We start from the raw sequence: 10,720 nt of genomic DNA on the forward strand, positions 1-10,720 counted from the left end.
GGAATAGTTTATTTAATTAAACGGAAAGAAAAGAGAAACCAATTTATCAAACTTAATTTGCTCATAAGTTTATAATTCCATTTATAAGATTTAAAGCAAATTAACATCGCGATTACAAAACATGTCAAGTAATATCAATTTCTTGAACTCTGCATGATTTACTCTTTTTTAAGGGGATGATGTAATTTTAATTTTTTTTGAGATAATTGACATATAATGTTGTATAAATTTAATGTGTATAACGTTCATTTGATACATTTATATATTGCAATACGATTACTTCCATAGTGTTGGCTAATACTGCTATCATAACAGGTAATTTATTTTTTGTGGTGAGAACGATTAAGATCTGGTCTGTTAACCACTTTGAAGTTAATAATACAATTGGTTCATATTGTTGACTGTATTCCCAATGCTGTGTGTTAGATCTTCAGAACCTATTTACCATCTAGTTGCCTACGATTTAGTCTTTTAGTGCCCTAATGATTTGCTACGTGTTCTACATGTTGTTCTCCACTCCCCTCAGTGGAAGACAAAGTGTGACAGGCACAAGAGGCTGAAGAAGTGCTTGGCAAGAAAAACATTAAGGAACCATCCCAGTTAACTTAAAATTTTTCAGTGTGTTGGGGGAGAATGCCCTAGAACACACAGGCTCAGCTCACAAATCCGGGAGATTTTAGACAACCTCAAAGAGATACAACTAGAAAAGACAGGCTATTTAACATTTTCAGTAGATTCATAGGAGGTTTTAGTGAGAGAATAGAATAGGAACCATATCATGTCTTATTTAATCTCAATACCCACCTACCTAATTCTTTCAGTCAATGGTTCCTTTATTTTTAAATGGGCTGGCAGATGGGTTTATTCAACAGGCTAAAAGGAGGTAGGAATTGAATTTCTAGTCCAGCTCCACCTACCACTTATTGGAAGTCTGCTCTAATTGTGCTAAAGTTCTTTTCAGACCTACTTGAAGCAATGTGGAAGCCTTGAATGGCACCTTTCTGTCTGGACCCAAAGATCTAGGAAAAGCTCCAAGCTGTGACTAGACCTCCATGGACCTACTCTAGGAGTTTGCTCAACTTTGATCCCCAGTATTCCCAGATGACTAGGGAAGAAAATTTCTAGGAAGATAGATAAGCCATATAACTCCCTTCTAGACAACAGATTCTTTGTATTAATTTCCAGCCCTTGAAGGAGGACTATAATTAAGTAAACCTCCACAGATCCGAAGAAGAGGATGGGGCATATTCCCTCCAGTGACAAAACAGGAAGGCAAAGAGAAAATCTGTAAGAGTGAAAACTGCCAGCACAGAACCCTCAAGTCCCCAGATTCATTCTGGGAAGGGGCTGTTGGAATCCATGCAGGATAGACTGAACTAGGAATCTGCGTAGGTTTTCTATCAACTTTTTCCCATCAAGAAATGTCAGGGACGAGAGACAGGAACAAAACACAAAGAAGTGTTAAAACGTCAGATGAAGTTAGATGTCTTAACTTTTCACTAGCTTCTGTGAGACTGACATTCTAGCCAAAGTTACCCTTCAAGAATCTTAAACAGTGAAATGGCTTAACCTGTCAGAGACTGAAGGCAGGGTAAAGGCTTTATGATCTAGTGAATGTACTTTTAAAAGTCTAATCTGCCCCAGAGATGTAAAGTGATGACCTGGGACTCTTGACTAATTTTTTATCTACTGACTCCACCTTTTCTCTCCAGGTGCCTTCTCTAGCTCAGAAATTTTTTCTTTGGATTGTGCCTGCTGGCTTCAAGTCAGGCTGAGATAGCCATAGGCAAAATCAAAATCTTGATCTCAAGGAGCATTCACTCTGGTGGGGACAGGCAATGACAAATCATTGATCTAAAACATAGATAGGGTCCTGTGGTGAGAAGGATTCCCAAGAGAGGTATAGAGGACTGCTGCAATTTTGAAACATTCTCCCAGATGCTGGTTTAATGAATGACTCGCGCTCCCCACGCTGCTCTCTGGCCCTGTCTGGGCTTCTGGTGGGGCTGCCCTCCTGGGCCTGCGTCCCTCCTCTCCCGCAGGCCCACCCCATCCCTAGTGTCCTTCATGCTGGAAGTGAGCAGTGCTTGGTGCTGTTCCTGCAGGATGTTGCCTCCAGGCTTCCAAGGCCATCCGCCCTGAATTTTGGCCACTGAAGCCCCACAGGCAGGGTGGAAGAGCAGCTGGCTGCAGGTACCTGAGGGCCCAGTGGGTCCAGGGTTGCAGCCAGGAGCAGCTCTATCTTGGATCTGGTCCTCCCTGAGAACTCTTATCTGGCAAAGTCCCCCTCGCCCCCACTACAATTGCTTTCTTTTCTGGGGAATCCACCTTAGTTCTTGAAATTCCACAATGAAGACTCAGTTCTTCCAGGGGTGGAGCTCTGCCTCTATTACCAATTATTTCATAGCTTAATGGAAAACATTTAATGAGGACTTTACAATATGACAATCCGCTAGAGAGCAGCGTGCTGTACACGGTTCCCAAGGCGCGAGGGAAATATGAGTAACAGATTTCCCAAAGTTTGAGGTTTGAATAAAGCTAGCTGGAGTCATAAAGTAACTCGTTAACTAGTCAATTATGTTTATCAGCACAGAATAGCAAATATTGTCAGCATTCCCACTTTTGCTTAAGGGTGAGATTTCAGGAAAGGCTTGTTTTCTTTGTCTATCTGTAGGGTTCAACAAAATTGTATGGTAGGTAATGCTGGGGGTGGTCAGCCTAAGTGGCTCTGGAAATCCGGAGCCCAGAGATCAAAGAGATGCCTTAAGCATTTGTGCCTGTGGTTTCTCAGACTTACTTCCATGGCTGCTTTTTAAAGAGAACCTCCAGTTCAGACCTTGGAGGAAAAAAGGGGTTGTATGGAAAGTAACCTCACAGGGGGATCTGACCATAAATTCCTAACTGGGCATGTCAGGGTGGGTAGTCACACTCCAGGCCTACAACTTCTTTAGTGAAAGGTTTTAAACCACCCCTGTCCATTGTTCTTGTGCATGTAGGTTAACACACCTTCGAAATACCAAAAGTCATACCCCTTGAATGGGGTCGTAACCCTAAGAGAGCAGTAATCTTGTTAACTATTCTGTATTCCAATTCCTACCTTGCTTTTTCCTACCTACATATAATCATCCTTATTTCGAATGCATAAAAGAAGCTGCAAAACTCTTATTCTCCAGAGCATTTGAGATCTTGCTCCTCACATAGTCGTCAGTTTGGCTTAACTTATAAAAATTCTTTGCAGGATTGAATATTTCTTACATTGATAAAGGACATTAAGAAAAAAACTAAGGAAATATAAATAAACTATGACACTTGATAATAATGTATTAACATTGGTTTATCAATTTTACCAAATGTATCAGACTAATGTAAGATAAGTATAGGGGAAATGTGGTGCGGAGCATATGTTAAGTATTCTCAGTTTTTCTGTAAATCTAAAGCTATTCTAAAAAATAAATCTATTAGAAAGGTGGGGAAAAAGTCCCTCCAAAGGGGAGATAGCTCATATGCAAACAAAAAATAAGGGAATGGTGTCTGAAAAAAATATAAATCAAATTGCTTCACATACAGTTTTTTCTTAACACAACAAAGTAACAGTTTCTGATAGCAAAGTGTGTAATGCCTGCTGCCTCCAGGCTCCAGCTCCTGGCAGTTTGACCTTTGAGTTTTGTCCCCACAAAGGAAGTCAGCGGCCTCTCTATGCTCTCTTTCATCAAGCTACCTTCACCTTTATTAGGAATTTTGTATATCTTTCTCTAACAGTGCTAGTATATTTGCATTAGAAATTGCTGTGTTGTGTGGAGTTTTTGTGGAGTTTTGTGTGGAGTTGTGTGGAGATTTTGACTGCATTTTGCTCCTTAGCCATATAGTCCCCATAATCACTGTGTGTATGTGTGTGTGCATATGCCCATGTGTAATTTTGCAAAACAAAAGGTTTTCAGAAATTACATGTGGTGAATAAATGGCCCTCTAAAGATGTCCACATATTCATCACTAGAACCTATGGATATGTTAACTTACATGGCAAATGAGACTTTGTAGATATGATTTGTGGATGAAAAGGGGTTCTAGGGCAAGTAACTTCAAAGGGTGATAGATTATAAATTCCTAACTGGATGGGTAGATTATAAATTCCTAACTGGGTGGAAGTCACACCCTAGGCTTATACCTTCTTCAGTAAAAGGCTTATCTTTGCCTTAAGCAAGCCCTGTCCATTGTTTCTGTGCATCTAGGTTAATACCCTTTTGAAATGCCTCCTTTTCAAAGTAACCACCTCAAGACAGCACATATTCTCGTTAACAGGATTTTGTAATCTAGCCCCTGCCTTGTTTTCTCCTACTTTCTTGAAACTTCTTTACCTGCCTTCCTTAATTCCAAATGTGTTAAAGAAACTGCAAACTGCCATTCTCAGAAGCATTTTTCTCAGTTTGTTGAGCTCTTTCTTCCAGGTGGATCCTCTGGCTCAAATAAATTTTTGTAAAAATTCTCTACAGGTTTGGTTGTTCTTACTTGGACAGATTTAAGAACTCTGAGATCAGGAGATTATCCTGGATTATCCAGGCGGGCCCAAGATTATCACAGCAGTTCTTAGGGAGGTTGAAGGGTCAGATAGAGAAAAAGGCTATATAACAACAGAAGCAGAGACAGAAAAGGCAAAGTGGTGAGGAGCCATGAGCCAAGGGATGAGGACAATTTTTAGAAGCTGGGAAAGGCAAGGAAACAGATTCTTCTCTAGAGGCTCCAGAGAGAACACTGCCTATTTGATGCCTTGATTTCAGACCGATGAGACCCCTTTTGGGCTTGTGATCTCCAAAATGACTCTAAGATTATAAACTACCACCACGATTGTGATAATTTGTTACAGTAGCAATAGGAAACTAATTCAGCTTATATCCTGTTATGTCAGAAACATTTTGGGGAAAATATTGATTTGAAGATCTTATTAGAAATCATATTAATGGCACAGAAAACATTATGAGTTTGATCTAAATGGGTTAAAGAACCAGTTAACAATACATATAAGGGTTTGTAGTTACACCATTCAAACAAAAAACCCTTTCAAGGAGATAATTTAAATGTTCTCTAGTCTATGGCCATGCTACCCTGAACAAGCCTGATCCTGTCTGATCTTGGTAGCTAAGCAGGGTCAGGCCTGGTTAGTATTTGGATGGGAGACCACCTGGGAAGACCAGGTGCTGTAGGCATAAAAAAAAGGTAAATAAATAAATAAACAGATAAATGTTTTCTAGCGCCCAACTTCGTGTACTGACCTTTTTTTTTTTTAATGCCTACAGCACCCGGTCTTCCTAAGTGGTCTCCCATCCAAGTATTAACCAGGCCTGACCCTGCCTAGCTTTGGAGATCAGACGAGATTGGGCATGTGCAGGGTAGCATGGCTGTAGACTATATTTTATATTCTTATGTATGATAAATCACAAGTATTCAGAAAGAATGAGTGCATTTGTTTTCAAGATTATTTTGGTTTTTGTTCTTTTCCTCTCCCTTAAAAACTTGTAACTTCTGCCACTAATTTTTAAATAGTAAAGAAACTTGGAACTCCTGAATCCAAAGAGGTCAAAGAGGTTAATCCTAAAAGGAAAGGTCATGAGCAAAGTCTTTTCTATTGTCATCTGACCTGAAACAAGAATACTTTGAAGGATTTGTTATCTAAGAATGCAAGACTTACAAAACATTGTTATTCAAGGCAATACACATGACCCACCAATCCTTATCAACTAAAAATGTATACCCTTAGGGGAAAGGAAGACTTTTTGTTATCTTTGCTCTGGGCCCAGACATTAAGGGTAGTCTTTTAGATAGACTACTAAAAGGATAGTCTTTTAGTTGTCCAACTTAGAAATTTAAGCATTAATATTTTATTATCCTTGCCTTTGGAGAAACCAAAAAGATTCAGAAATCCATTATCCAGAAGAGAAATTGTTTACAGACATTTATTTAAAATTTGAATTGTCATTGAAGAACCAGTTTCTTAATCATAATTTAAATAAAATAAATATCAAGTTCTATCATGTAATAATATTTTATTTTCACTTAATTTTAATCTACAGTTATTTTAATCTGTGCTAAATGTTTTTTATTTTATAATTTTGTTTACCCTGTCTAGAGTATATAATATTTTATTGCTATAGCTTATGGTTATTTTTATTTCTGGATTAGCTTTTGCATATGTCTAATACTTTAAGACAGGCTATTCTGATTGTGAAAATATTCTGAGTTTAAATTTATAGGCGAAAGGTAACAATTTCTTCAATAAGATTAAATAGTCTTAATTTTTAAAATCCATCCTAATTATGAAAGAGAAACTTGATAATACCAAGTAGTCTAAGTTAGTGATTCTCAGACTTTGTTCTTAGGCAAAGTCTCAGTGGTTCTCAGACAATAGCATTTTTCATTTCCTTCCATAAAAGAAAAAATTACAAATATTTTTTTCCCAGTAAGAGCATTAATGAAAAAATACCACCATTTACTCTCACTGTCATTTTATAAAATATAAAAGAAAAACATGTTCTCAAATTAAGTTCTAGGCCAGACTCAGAAAAGACAGTACTCACATGATAAATATTTATGTATGTGAGAATCTTGACAGAAGGAACAGCAAGTACACGAAGAATTGAAGTAGCAGCAAAACCATTGTGGCTGGAGCAGAGTGAGCAGGGAAAGGATAGGATGTTGTAGACACTGACTTTTCCTCTGAGTGAACTCGAGAGCCAGTGGAGGGTTTTGAGCAGAATGAGTTGACTGATGATATTTTTAAAGAATTTAGCGATGTGTTGAGAATAGATTAGCGAGGATGAGGATGGGCCAAGGTTGGAAGCAGAGATGAGTTTAGAGGGTACGACTGAAGTCAGATGAGAAATAACAGTGTTTCAGATTAGGGTGGTAGCGGCAGAATACAGATTCTGAAAATATTTTGAAGATAGAGCCAATAGAATTTCCTGATGAATTGAACGTGGGTATGAGAGAAAGAAAGGAGTCAAGGATAATTCCAAGGCTTTGTCCTGAACAACAGGAAGGACAGAACTGGCGTCAGTAGAGGTAGATAAGCCTGCAGGTCGTGATGCAGAAAGGTAGGATACGTTGATCAGGAATTCCATTTGGGAGAATATAAATATTTATATTTATATTGCTTTTTAGACACCCAAGAGGAGATGAGTAAACAGCTAAGTAAAGAGTTCTAGGATTCAGAAGTCTGAGCTAGATATAAAATTTGAAAATCATCAACATATATATGAGATTTGAAGCAATAAACTAGACGAGCTTATCAAGGAAGTGAATGTAATTAGAGAGAGAAAAAAACCTGAGGTCTGAGGTCTGGGACACCCTAACTCTAAGAGGCCAGTGAGAAAAGGAGCCTGAGAATGAGTGACCAGCGAGATAGGTGGAGAACCAAGAGAGGGCACTATCCTGGAAGCTAAGTAAATGTAGAAAGTAAGGAGTGATTGATCATGTCAAATGCTGCTGAAGGGTAAAGTAAGATGGAAGTTGAGAACTGAGTGAATGTCGTTGGTGACCTGGCCAAGAGCAGTGTTGTAGAATGAAAGAATAAGAACCAGAGACAATAAATATGATCAACAACTTTAAGAAGTTTTCTGCAGAGGGGAACAGAAATGAATTAGCGGGTATTGTGTGAAGTGGAGTTAAAAGAATTAAAAAATATATTTAAGATGGGAAAAAGAACAGCATGTTTGAATACGTCTAGGAAAGATCCAGTAAAGAGGGAAAAATGGATAAGATTGAAGAGAGAACGTTGCTGAGTGATGACTCGGAATAAGCAAGAGGGATGGAATCAGGACACAAGCAAAGAGACTAGCTTTAGATATTTCATTTGCAGTAACAGGAAGGCACAGTGTATGGGTACATTTGTGGGTAAAAGGGTTGAAGTGCTTATGGTAGACTTTGGAAGTTCTCTTGATTGATTCAGTTTTCTCAGAGAAGTAGAAAGCAAGTTGAGAGTAAGGATGGGAGAGGAGATGTTAGAAATTTGAGGAAAGAAGGAAATGGGTTAGGAGAGTGGGAGAGGACCTAGCCTGGGAAATACAGTATGATTCCCATGCAAGCAAAACCTGCTTGAGGTCTCTGTTAATAAACAAAGACTTTTGTAATCTAAAAATAGAAACAGCTAAGTAAATTATTGAATTAAATAAGATATTGCCATTAAAGAGAAGGAAGTAAATATTTGGGTAGAACTATCTGAGAGATGTTAAGTAACAAAATTTGAGACAGAGTAATATATAGTATAACTCCATTTTTATATAAATCAAATAATAATTGCCTGTGTCTGTATGTATTTGTATATTTATTGCCAGAGGAATATAAATATAGGGGAAATAATCACTAATCTGCTAACAGCAGATAGATATCTTTGCAGGGGAGGTTCTTTTTATTTTCCTCTTTTCTATGGTTTGAATATATTTCAAACAACATTTACTTTCAAGAACGCAAGTAGGATGCTTGAAGTGGTCAGATTGTGTGATTGACGCAGGGGTAACGACAGTGAATATTGATTGTGCATTTAAGTGTCATGCACTATTCTAAGCATTTTACATAGAGCAACACATTTACTTCTCATAACCTTATGAGTACGTATTTTTATCACCCACATTTTTTTACAGATTATAAAAAAATTGAATCACAGAGCTGTTAATTAACTTGCCTAATGTCACATTAGATCAAGCTATACATTAGAAAGAAAATATGGGAGGCAATCTGTATTATTACATTGGAGAAAGTCTTGTCTAAGCATGAAGCAAAAATCAAACACCATAAAAGTTTACAAAACTTAACCAAAAAAAAGTTAAACATTTGTGATGGCAAAAACGATTTTAAACATTGTTGAAAGACTAATTTAAACTGGGGAAAATTTTTGACATATATGACAGATGGAAGTTCTTAATTTCCAAAGGACTTGTTAATTATTCCTCAATTTAAACTTTAAGAGATGAATAATCTGAGTGAAAAATAGGTAAAGGAATTTCTAAAAGAAGTTCAAATAGTCATGAAATATATGTGAATGTTAAAAGTTCAATAAATTTAAATAAAAACAATTATGTTTTTCTCCCTAATGGATTAGAGAAAAAAAACCCTAATAAAAGCAAGATTAGTGAGGGAGTGTCAGTATGTGTGATGGGGGGAAATGGTACTTAAATGTACTGTTAGAAAGATCAGCAATGAGTGCTATATTATTTGAGAATATTGACTTGTGTTATAGGAAAAAATAAAAACAAATAGAATGGATGAACCAGTAAGCAGTGTTAAGTCCAGTGCAGGGGAAGAATAAGTTTTCTTAAACTCTTAAGGTCTGGTTGAGTCTGAGAATTACACTGTCAATGACAGATTAACAGGAGAAAAACATACAAATTTGTTTAATATAAACTTTACGTGACACAGGAGACTCCATAAGGAAATGAAGACCAGAAGAAATAGTTAGACCTGAGTATTTTTATGCTAAAGTTGATGGCTGATATCTGACAGGTTAAGGAGTATGAGGTAAGTGTCAGTAACTGGGGGGAACTTAGCAAGTCCTGTTTGTTCAGATTCTTCTTGGCGTCCCTTTGTCTTTGGAGATAAGGATGCTCCTTTCCTCCAGGTACAGGGAGGGCACTTTTTACATGAGGGTTTTATGACCTGTTTTTAGGGGAAGATGGGGGAAGGTCAGAGTGACCTTCTTGCTTCTGCCGTTTTCTCAAATTCCTTCAGTATAAAATATTCGCTATGCCAAGTTGCCATATTTTGGGGTAGCATGTCCTGAACCCCATCACCAGATAGCGACTTTTCAATAGCTTACAGTATATAACTTAAGTATATGTGTATATGACATAATATCTTATGAGATACGGACAAGACTTACAAGAAGTATTAATGTGCATGATAAACAAGAGGCTTGTAAGACATTGACAGAATTGAGATATTAGATGTGCTAAATATCAAGTAAATTAGTAACCTGTAAAACGTATTAAAAGTCATAGAATAAATGGAATATATGATGGAAGAAACAAATGTGTCATAGTTGAAAGATCAAGTATACGTAGAAATTGTGCCAACTCTAGGCTGATAGCTATGTCAATCTCAAATTGGTAACCCATTGGTGACACCCGTTATGGTTCCATTCTGTTCCAATTTGAGCTCTGCTCCAATAGGCTAAGTGGTAGCCATAGCTGTGGGCAGGTGTACTTGCCCTTGTATCTTTCTGACAGAGCAAGTATATATTGTGTCCAGGCATTTGCTGAATCCCCTTGCTCAAAGTTCTACTCTGGTCCTCATACCCTCACCATTAGTAGAAAAGACAGAGAGGAAGAATGAGAGACGAGACATATGAATATCGAGTAATCCAGGCGTCAGATAGTATAGTCCTTCCATCCTACTTTGTGCCCCATTTTAGGTGTGTTAACCTACTCCATCTCTATCATCTTGATTCTTACTATGTTTCCGGTTGATTTTGTAAATGTGGTTTGAGTATCTTAATTTGGTTTATGAGCCTTTCTGTCCTATGACTTCTTGGATAGCATGACTGGGAGATTACTTGGGGGCAAGATCATATGCCTACTCCAGGATGTAAATTGTACAACCTTTTATTTTTATGTCTTCTTATTATTATTCGGGAGGCATATGAAAATTTCCTACTCTGTTTTCACCATCAGAACTTATGACCTCAGTCTTTCTTCCTTGCCTTGGAATGAGGCCAAAAGAGAGACACTGGCTACTT

The 10,720-nt window shown here is 37.5% G+C and overlaps 2 pseudogenes; one reads left to right on the plus strand and one right to left on the minus strand.

The window, feature by feature from the left end:
• The first annotated feature begins 5,082 nt into the window (after window positions 1-5,082).
• Window positions 5,083-5,201, plus strand: LOC112481989 (annotated as a pseudogene).
• Window positions 5,202-5,282: 81 nt separating this feature from the next.
• On the minus strand, window positions 5,283-5,401 carry LOC112481927 (annotated as a pseudogene).
• Window positions 5,402-10,720: the final 5,319 nt, after the last annotated feature.

Source organism: Pteropus alecto, unplaced genomic scaffold (assembly GCF_000325575.1).
Source record: "Pteropus alecto unplaced genomic scaffold, ASM32557v1 scaffold94, whole genome shotgun sequence".
NCBI classification, from domain to species: Eukaryota; Metazoa; Chordata; class Mammalia; order Chiroptera; family Pteropodidae; genus Pteropus; species Pteropus alecto.